This window comes from Prionailurus bengalensis, chromosome D2 (genome assembly GCF_016509475.1).
Source record: "Prionailurus bengalensis isolate Pbe53 chromosome D2, Fcat_Pben_1.1_paternal_pri, whole genome shotgun sequence".
Lineage (NCBI taxonomy): Eukaryota > Metazoa > Chordata > Mammalia > Carnivora > Felidae > Prionailurus > Prionailurus bengalensis.
The window spans coordinates 39,173,444-39,183,238 of NC_057351.1; the positions used below are offsets into that span (position 1 = coordinate 39,173,444).

General features: G+C 44.5%; 1 pseudogene; it reads left to right on the forward strand.

The window, feature by feature from the left end:
• Nucleotides 1–4,667: 4,667 nt before the first annotated feature.
• Nucleotides 4,668–5,810, forward strand: LOC122493527 (annotated as a pseudogene).
• Nucleotides 5,811–9,795: the final 3,985 nt, after the last annotated feature.

Consider the following 9,795-nt stretch of genomic DNA (forward strand, 5'->3'; position numbering starts at 1 on the left):
TCAGGAGTAGATTCCTTAGTGCCCCTTACCCATTTAGCCCATCCCCCCTCCCACAACCCCTCCGTAACCCTCAGTTTGTTCTCCATAGTTAAGAGTCTCTTCTGTTTTGGCCCCCTCCCTGTTTTTATATTCTTTTTGCTTCCCTTCCCTTATGTTCATCTGTTCTGTGTCTTTTTTTGTTTTTTTTTTACATTTATTTATTTTTGAGAAACAGGGTGAGACAAAGCGTGAGCGCAGGAGGGGCAGAGAGAGAAGGAGACACAGAATCTGAAGCAGGCTCCAGGCTCTGAACAAGCGGTCAGCACAGAGCCTGATGCAGGGCTCGAACCCACAAACTGTGAGATCATGACCTGAGCCAAAGTCGAACGCTCAACTGACTGAGCCACCCAGGTGCCCCTCATCTGTTTGTTTTTTTTTTAATTTTTTAAAAAATGTTTAGTTATTTCTCAGAAGGAGAGGGAGCATGAGTGGGGGAGGGGCAGAGAGAGAGAGGGAGACACAGAATCCGAAGCAGGCTCCAGGCTCTGAGCTGTCAGCACAGAGCCCGATGTGGGGCTCATACTCACAAACTGTGGGATCATGACCTGAGCCAAAGTCGGACGCTCAATCGACTGAGCCACCCAGGCACCACCTCCTCCCCATCTGTTTTGATTCTTAAAGTCCTCATATGAGTGAAGTCATATGATACTGGTTTTCCTCTAGTTTCACTTAGCATAATTCCCTCTAGTTCCATCCATGTTGTTGCAAATGGCAAGATTTCATTCTTTTTGATTGCCGAGTAATACTCCATTGTGTGTGTGTGTGTGTGTGTGTGTGTATATATATACACCACATCTTTATCCATTCATCCATCGATGGACATTTGGGCTCTTTCCATACTTAGCCTCTTGTCAATAGTGCTGCTATAAATATTGGGGTGTAATTGCCCCTTTGAAACAGCACACCCATATCCAGCAGCAAGGCTGAATCTTACAGAAGTATAATTAATGAAAAGAAATAGTCACCAAAAAATCTGAATGATTCACTTTATACGAAGTACAAAAACAGGCAAAATTAACCCATGCTGTGAGAACTGGGTATTGAGTTACTCTCATGTGGGCTGGGGCTGCCAGTGGCTGTAAAAATGAGGGACGCCTGGGGCACCTGGGTGGCTCGGTCGGTTAAGCGTCCGACTTCGGCTCAGGTCATGATCTCGCAGTCCGTGAGTTCGAGCCCCGCATCGGGCTCTGTGCTGACAGCTCAGAGCCTGGAGCCTGTTTCAGATTCTGTGTCTCCCTCTCTCTGACCCTCCCCCGTTCATGCTCTGTCTCTCTCTGTCTCAAAAATAAATAAACGTTAAAAAAAATTAAAAAATAAAAATGAGGGACTCCTCCGGTGCCGGTACTGTTCTGCAGTTCAGTCTGGGTGCTGGTCACTTGGGTGTGTTCCAGTCTTAAGATGAACATACTTCAGTAAAAAGTTTTTAGAAATCTTCATGTTGCCTTCATTTCAGCTCAGCTGCTGGAGCAACCCCATTAACTGAATAGAATAGGACCAATCTCTAAACTTTAGGCACTTGAGAGTTTAATTCTTTCACTTCATCCCAGTTGAAAAAACCTGAGGGCAATAATTGAAAGTTCATGTAAATTGGTATTAACGTTTATCGCCTCTAATCTGGCCCCCACCTGCATACTGATCTCTAAACTACACACGTTCTTTTTTAATGTTTATTTATTTACTTGGAGAAAGAAAGGGGGGGGAGGGCAAAGAGAGAGGGAGAGAGAGAATCCCAAGTAGGCTCTGTGCTCTCAACACAGAGCCCAACACGGGGCTCGATCCCACGAACCATGAGATCACTACCTGAGCGAAATCAAGTTAGATGCTTAACTAACTGGGCCACCTGGGCACCCCTAAACTGTACGTGTTTGATGCTAACCTTCCAGGGCTAAGATGCTTGATCCAGTCCTGGCTGGTGCTGCAGGGTGGGAAGGGATTATTTTAGACCCACCCAACTAGAAGGGTGGGGAGGTGTAGGGAAAGGAAGTGACTTGCCCAAGGCAACCCCATGCTGGGGAGGGGCCAGATTACATGGTGAAGGTCAATGTCAGCTACTGATCTTTCAGTTTCCACCATCCAGGTTTTCTCAACTAGCATTAGGGAAAGAATCAAACTCAAATGCCTAAAGCTTTCATTCTTGTAATGAATCGTGATGAGTTGGGCTTCTGTTCAATGCATTATTAAAAGATACATTTTTGGGGCGCCTGGGTGGCTCAGTCGGTTAAGTGTCCGACTTTGGCTCAGGTCATGATCTCATGGTTGGTGACTTCGAGCCCCACACCAGGCTCTGTGCTGACAGCTCAGAGCCTGGAGCCTGCTTCAGATTCTGCATTTCCCTCTCTCTTTGGCCTTCTCCTACTCGTGCTCTCTCTTTCTCTCAAAAATAAATAAACATTTTAAAAATTAATAAAGAGATACATTTTTTTTTTAAATAAAAAAGGTAAAATAGTGACTCTCAAACAGATATAATGCAAACATGTGTTAAGGATTTTATTTCACTGATTCAATAAGGGAACAAAGCAAATTATAATTGGTCCAAAGGAGAAATCCAAAAGCACAAAGGTGTAGACGTAAAGGAATATTACAACAAATGCATGAATGAAGGCCAAACCAGCTTCTTCCAGGGCGGAAACCTGTTTTGGTCATGTGCATGTCTAAAAACAAGAATTATTTTTCTGTTGCTGTCAGTTACCTACATTTTACAGAATTGCAAAACAACCCCCATGAAATCAAAACCAGAATGCAGAAGGAAATACTACAGCCAATGCATAGTCTTCCACTGAAAGAAAATTTCCTATAGTTTCCTCCTCTTTCGATCAAAAATAATTCCATCCCTTCCCATGCAACTTCATCAATAGTAATGTATCAAATAGATCTAATTATTTCTGGCACCTCCCTTTTTATAAGGCGAAGTAACAGATCTCTTGTGATTTTCCTTGGGCTGTCTGGGAAATCTCAGATATCATTATAATTTTATTTTGTTTTATGTTTAGGATTGACCTGAGGAAGGCAAAAATCCAAAGTTGTCAGGAGATTTGAACACTTAAGGTAGGATCACGGGTACGTGGGAAATACTCATGTATCTACTTGAAAGTGACAATAAAAACATTTAAGAATAAATACAGAAAGTGACATGACTATAAAGCACACTTAGCACCCTCCTAAGTAAGAAACCTTGTTTTCTTAAATAATTAAAGGCGTAATAACAACATAAAAATCAGATCATTATTCTGATAAAACTGAGTCTTTACTCTCTAGGCAGATCACATGGGAAAAAGAATAACCCTTCATATAATGGGTAACAATAGAACAGGAAACCAAGGAAATGGGGCCATCAAAATTGAGAAAAATTTTCTAATATCTTTTTTTAAGTTTATTTTTATTTATTTTGAGAGAAAACAAAGCCTGAGTCGGGGAGGGGCAGAGAGAGAGGAAGGGAGAAAATCCCAAGCAGGCTCCCTGCTGTCAGCGCAGAGCCAGATGTGGGGCTTGAAACCACAAACCGTGAGATCATGACCTGAGCCAAGGTCGGCTGCTTAACCGACTGAGCCATCCTAGGTGCCCCTAAAATTTCTAATATTTTAAACACATTTCACAGTGTCTCAGACTCAGGTGTTATAAAGCAAGGCAAATGAATTTCACTGTTAAGTCTTTCATTACGCTCTTTCATATTCTGCAACAAACTGACTCTTTAGGAATGATCTCGGAGGACCCATGAGGTAAGAACCAATCTCCTAACGTTGCTAAGACGCTACTAACTTGCAATGCATTCATTATTGCTTTTTTCAACTGAATTACTAAATAAGTGTTAAAATCTTTTTCGATTTCAATGTCCAAGGCAGTAAATATCACTAGTTATAACACAAGAAAAGCTGTTCGGTGTCCTCAAAATGCTTGAAGAATGTATAGGGAGTTTCACCAAACAAACAAAAACAAAACCCCAAAAAACCAATGTGAATACTGGTGCCTTAGGGAAACACTACTCTTTTTCTGGGAAAACAGAAGCACACACAGTTGTCTTTCTTTGAAACTATTACTGTTAAGCATAGTGTCAATCATGCTCATCGGTGATAACTTTTAAGCAAAGTGACTTCCATTTCACAGAGAGATACTCGTAACTACCCACTGTCACCCATTAGCATTTCAGCAGATGAGCAGAACTCATGAGTACTCAAACACAATTTTCTGCGGCCATGGGTATCCCAATAGTACAGCTTCTCCAAGTGGCGAAAAGGAACACGTGCATTAAGAGACCCAAAGATAGAGGCTACCTGTAGCATATAAAAGAAGAAGCAGAGGCGCCTGGGTGGCTCAGTCGGTTGAGCGTCCGACTTCAGCTCGGGTCACGATCTCGCGTTCCGCGAGTTCGAGCCCCGCATCGGGCTCTGGGCTGATGGCTCAGAGCCTGGAGCCTGCTTCGGATTCTGTGTCTCCCTCTCTCTCTGCCCCTCCCCCATTCATGCTCTGTCTCTCTCTGTCACAAAAATAAATAAACGTTGAAAAAAAATTAAAAAAAAAATATTAGAAATTTTAGGGGCACCTGGGGTGGCTCAGTCGGTTAAGCAGCCGACCTTGGCTCAGGTCATGATCTCACGGTTTGTGTTACACTTTATTTTTCTCTACTTATTTTTTAGAGATCTTTCCATATCAGCACATAAAAGTACTTCCTCCTTCTCTTCATTTGACAGCTGCATAATATTTTATGATATGCCGTCACAGATAATGCTGCAGTGAAAAACCTTGTCTGCATATTACTTGCGTGCATCAGAATATATCTGTATTTCTGGGTCAGAGGCTATACGCATTTGCAATTTTGATTGATAATGCCAAATTGAGTTATGGTGGTGACTCCAATGTTCACTCTCAACAGCAGTATGTAAAAATGCCTTTCCCCTCACACGAGTTCCAGATTGTGTTATAAAACTCTTAGGTGGTTTCCTCTCAACATGACAGGTGGGAAATTGTTTTCTGAGTAGAATTTTAATTTTAATGTATTTTATGATGAGTGAGATTTAGTATCTTTTAAAATATCCGGAACTACTTGTATTTCCTTTTCTGTGACCTAGATATTAATATCATCTACTCCTTTTTCTGTTGTGTTGTAAAGCTTTTCCTTATTGAATTGTGGGAGTTCTTTACATATTAAGGATGTTCCCCTTTGTCTATGTTATGAATTCCATATATTTATCCCAGTTTCATTATTGTCTTTTTAGTCTGCTTGTAGTAATTTCAACATCAAATTTAAAATTTTCACATAATACAGTTTACCCGTATTTCTTTTTAATGTCCTTTTATGACTTTTGTGTTTTATATCATAGTTAGACAACCCTTTCCCACCATAAGGCTTTAAAAAAACTACACAGTATTGTGTGTGGTCTTTGTCAGCTTTCACCATGGTGCACCATGGCCCGGGGTCACAAAATGTACAAGGTAATGGTAGAGCCCATCAACCTCATCTTCAGATACTTGCAAAATATATCTTGGATTCAGGTGTGGCCTTATGAGCAAGTAAATTCGGAGAGAGGGCCGTATCATTGGTTTTGATGAGTGTATGAACTTTGTGTTAGATAATGCAGACAGATTCATTCTAAAACAAAGTCGAGAAACCAACTGGGTCGGATCATGCTAAAAAGAGATACTATTACCCTGTTCCAAAGTATCTCCAACTAGAAATGATCGGTGAAGTGAGAAATTCTTGAGAAGGCAAATATACTTTGTTTTATTTTATTTTATTTTATTTTTTTAACATTTATTTATTTTTGAGACAGAGAGAGACAGAGCATGAACAGGGGAGGGGCAGAGAGAGAGGGAGACACAGAATCTGAAACAGACTCCAGGCTCTGAGCTGTCAGCACAGAACCCGACGCGGGGCTCGAACTCACGGACCGCGAGATCATGACCTGAGCTGAAGTCGGACGTTCAACCGACTGAGCCACCCAGGCGCCCCAATATACTTTGTTTTTTTAGGCGTGCTTCAGAACAAGTCGTTCTGAAACACTTGTTCATAATTGTTTTGACTACCTTCACATTGTTATCAGATGACAGCAAATGTTGTGGGATTGTTTTCATTAAAAAAATAGATTCTTGTTTCTAATATGACTTCTTTTTTTTTTTTACATTTGAATCTCGAAGTAAATGTGCCTACCTAATTTTATACGTTTTCAGATGGCTATCTACTTTCCCCAGCGACATTAGTTGCACAATACTTGTTTGTTTCCTTTACTGATTTAAAAAGTTGCCTTCAGCATATACCAAACTCCTATATACTTAGATCTGTTTCTGGGCTTCCTATTCTGCTTATCTAATATGTTGCTGTATTCATGAGCCCGTTTTTCATTACTGAAGCTTTGTAATGTGTTGTGCTGTCTAATAGGAATAGGTCCTCTCCATCTTCTTTTCCAGATTCCGCCCCCCCCCCCCCCGACTCTTCTTGACCCTTTCTTTTTTTTATGGGAACTTTAGGATCAGCTCTTCTGATTATAAAAAGATCCCATTTGTGTTTCCTTTGCAGCTTATTTAATTTATAGAATAATTTAGGGCAAATCGACATCTCCATGATCGTGATTCTTCCCGCTCAAGAACATAGAACGTCTTCCCACTTGTTCTGCTCCTCTTTTGAGGCTCCCAATAGCATTCCCAAGTGTTCTTCATGGAGATTGTATCCGTTAGCTTTTGCTGTATAACAACCCATCCCCGAACTTGATGGTTTAAACATCAGTCATTCTTTAGCTCATGATTCTGCAGGTTACCAATTTGGACTGGGCTCTGCTACGTGGTCCTTCTGCTGGTCTCCACTGATCTCAGGTGGGCTCACTGATGGGCCTGTGATCAGCGGCGGGACAGCTGGCACTAGCAGGTTACGATGGCCTTGTTTGAGAGGGTTAGAATGGCTTGGGACTCTGCATCGTATCTTACCTTCCAGAAGGCCAATTTGGGCTTTCTGTGTGATGTCTCGTGTACATTGAGATTTGGGATTAGCTCCTGGAAACTATATGCAAAGTTGCATGTGCACATTTGTCTGAGTATGTGTGCGTACTCAGGGCACAGGTCCCATGCTTTTGTCAAATCCCGAAAGGGGCCCATGATCCCAAAGAGATGGAGAACCAAAGGCTGTGATCCCTCTGCCACAGAATTGAGATAAAGGTTTTTGTTCTCCCTTCTCAATGGCATGAAGCATCTTCCAGCCTTGGGTTCTGAAGCAATCAATCCTAAGTCACTGGGAGCCGCCCTGAGGATGCTACTATGCTGCCCATCCTCAGTTCGATGGAACTAACCTTTCTCCCGATCCTCTGGGCTGAAGCCTCATTCTTTCAAGCTCAGATGGGCCTCGTACTGACCCATCACCTCAGATTTGGTTCTCCTGATGGCTCCCACTTTCTCTGATGTTAGCCTCATATTCTGCTGGTGGGAACATAAATTTGTACAGCCTTTGTGGAGGGCCATCTGCCCACATCTACAACAACGTTACATGTACATGCCCTTGGTTCTGCAATTCCACTTTCAAGAATCTAGTCCATAGGTAATGAATCGAATGTACAAAAATGGCAGACAGTATACTAAGGAGATGTTACAATGAAGGAACTCCATCTACATATGCCAGAATGGAATTACCTCCAAGACTTAGTGTTGCAAAGAGAAAGCAAGTTTCAGAAGAGCATTCATGATACAATCCCATTCCTGAACAAAGTGCGTGAATGAGTGCGTGTGCATATGTATCATAGTCTCTTTCACGCATGCCCATTCATACACCCATTGCTGATACGTAGAAAACGAACCTGACATTCAACTGGTGAGCGTGGAATCTCTTCAACGCAGAAACTGGGATGGAAGTGAGGTCCTCGCATGCCTGGGAGCTCTGTGTGGCCGACGGCACGTTGTTGATCGATCCCACGTTTCACTACAAGCATGCGATACGTTTGTAATAGCAGTAGAAACAACCCCTGCTGCAGTCAAGCTCATCTTTCTCCAGAAAGGGAAACTGAGGCCCCGAGAAAGGGCCTTGCTCAAAAGCCAGCCAGTGGGTTAGCAGCAATGAGTGGGGGCAGGGAGCCGTTGAGGAAGCAGGGCGGGAAGGAGAAGAGGGTAGCAGAGGAGGCCCAGCCCGGGAGACTGTAGAAAATGCACTGAGCCTTATGGGAGGGCGCAGGAGGGGCTGGGCCCTGCCTCCCTAAACTCTGAGAGTTCCCTTGTCCAGTCAGCAATGGAAAACAGGGCTTCGGGCCCTAGTTCTGTGGCATTGGGCACAGTTCCTGAGTGTGATGGGCTGGTGAAGGCGGCCATGACGCCAGCTGGGGCTGATGCTGACGACAGTCTCTACATCTGAGGGTGAAGTAGGACCTGTAGCAGGTGACAGAGACCAGGGTGCAGAGGCCCAGACCCACTGATGCCCCCTTCAGCCAACACGTCCTGTGAGGGAGTCCTGTCATCACCCCCATTTTAGAAATGGATTGAGAATGGATAAGAAGCCTGCCCAAGGTCACACTGGACTCCAAAGCCTGCTCCTGACGGTAAACAGTGCTCCAGACTGTGGAAGTGGTGAGGAAACAAAGGTGAGAGAAATGTAGCTTAAATTAAATCTCCTTAAAGCCTGCAGCCCACTGAGAGACACCTAACACCTGCAGAGCGTGACCTTGCTCAAGGAACTCAGGGCTGCCTTACTTCCTTAAGGTTTTTGTTTCATTAAAGACTAAAAGAAATCTATCTATCTAGACAGTAGCTACCCCTCAAGGGCCTGAAAACCTTGCTTTCAAATTCCTTAGGACTTAACGCTGTCCCTAACCCCCACTAACTTAAGAGTATATCGTCAGTCACTCCCCACAACCCCAGTGCGGCTCTTTCTGCCCACGGGTCCTGTCCCTGTGCTTTTCTAAAATCACCTTTTTGCACCAAAGATGTCTCAAGAATTCTTTCTTAGCCGTTTGCACAAGAACCCCATCAGAAGGACCCCTTGCTAAGGGGCTGGTCCTCATGCCAGCATGTGACCTAAAGTTATACAGTCCTCGGACACCCTTTAAATCATACTGAAATTAAGAATTTTGCACCTAAAATTTGGAAACCACTGAACTAATAAGAGACAGGAAGGAAGGGAGGGAGGAAGGGAGGAAGGGAGGAAGGAAGGGAGGGAGGAAGGAAGGGAGGGAGGGAGGGAGGAAGGGAGGGAGGAAGGGAGGAAGGGAGGAAGGGAGGAAGGGAGGGAGGGAGGAAGGAAGGAAGGGAGGGAGGGAGGAAGGGAGGAAGAGAGGAAGGGAGGAAGGAAGGAAGGGAGGGAGGGAGGAAGGGAGGGAGGAAGGGAGGAAGGAAGGAAGGGAGGAAGGAAGGAAGGGAGGGAGGGAGGAAGGGAGGGAGGAAGAAATGGAGGGAGGGAGGAAGGGAGGGAGGAAGGGAGGGAGGAAGGGAGGAAGGAAGGGAGGGAGGAAGGGAGGAAGGAAGGGAGGAAGGGAGGGAGGGAGGAAGGGAGGAAGAGAGGAAGGGAGGAAGGAAGGGAGGAAGGAAGGAAGGGAGGGAGGGAGGGAGGAAGGGAGGAAGGAAGGAAGGAAGGAAGGAAGGAAGGAAGGGAGGGAGGAAGGGAGGAAGGGAGGGAGGGAGGAAGGAAGGGAGGGAGGGAGGGAGGAAGGGAGGAAGGGAGGAAGGGAGGGAGGGAGGAAGGAAGGAAGGGAGGGAGGGAGGAAGGGAGGAAGAGAGGAAGGGAGGAAGGAAGGAAGGGAGGGAGGGAGGAAGGGAGGGAGGAAGGGAGGAAGGAAGGAAGGGAGGGAGGGAGGA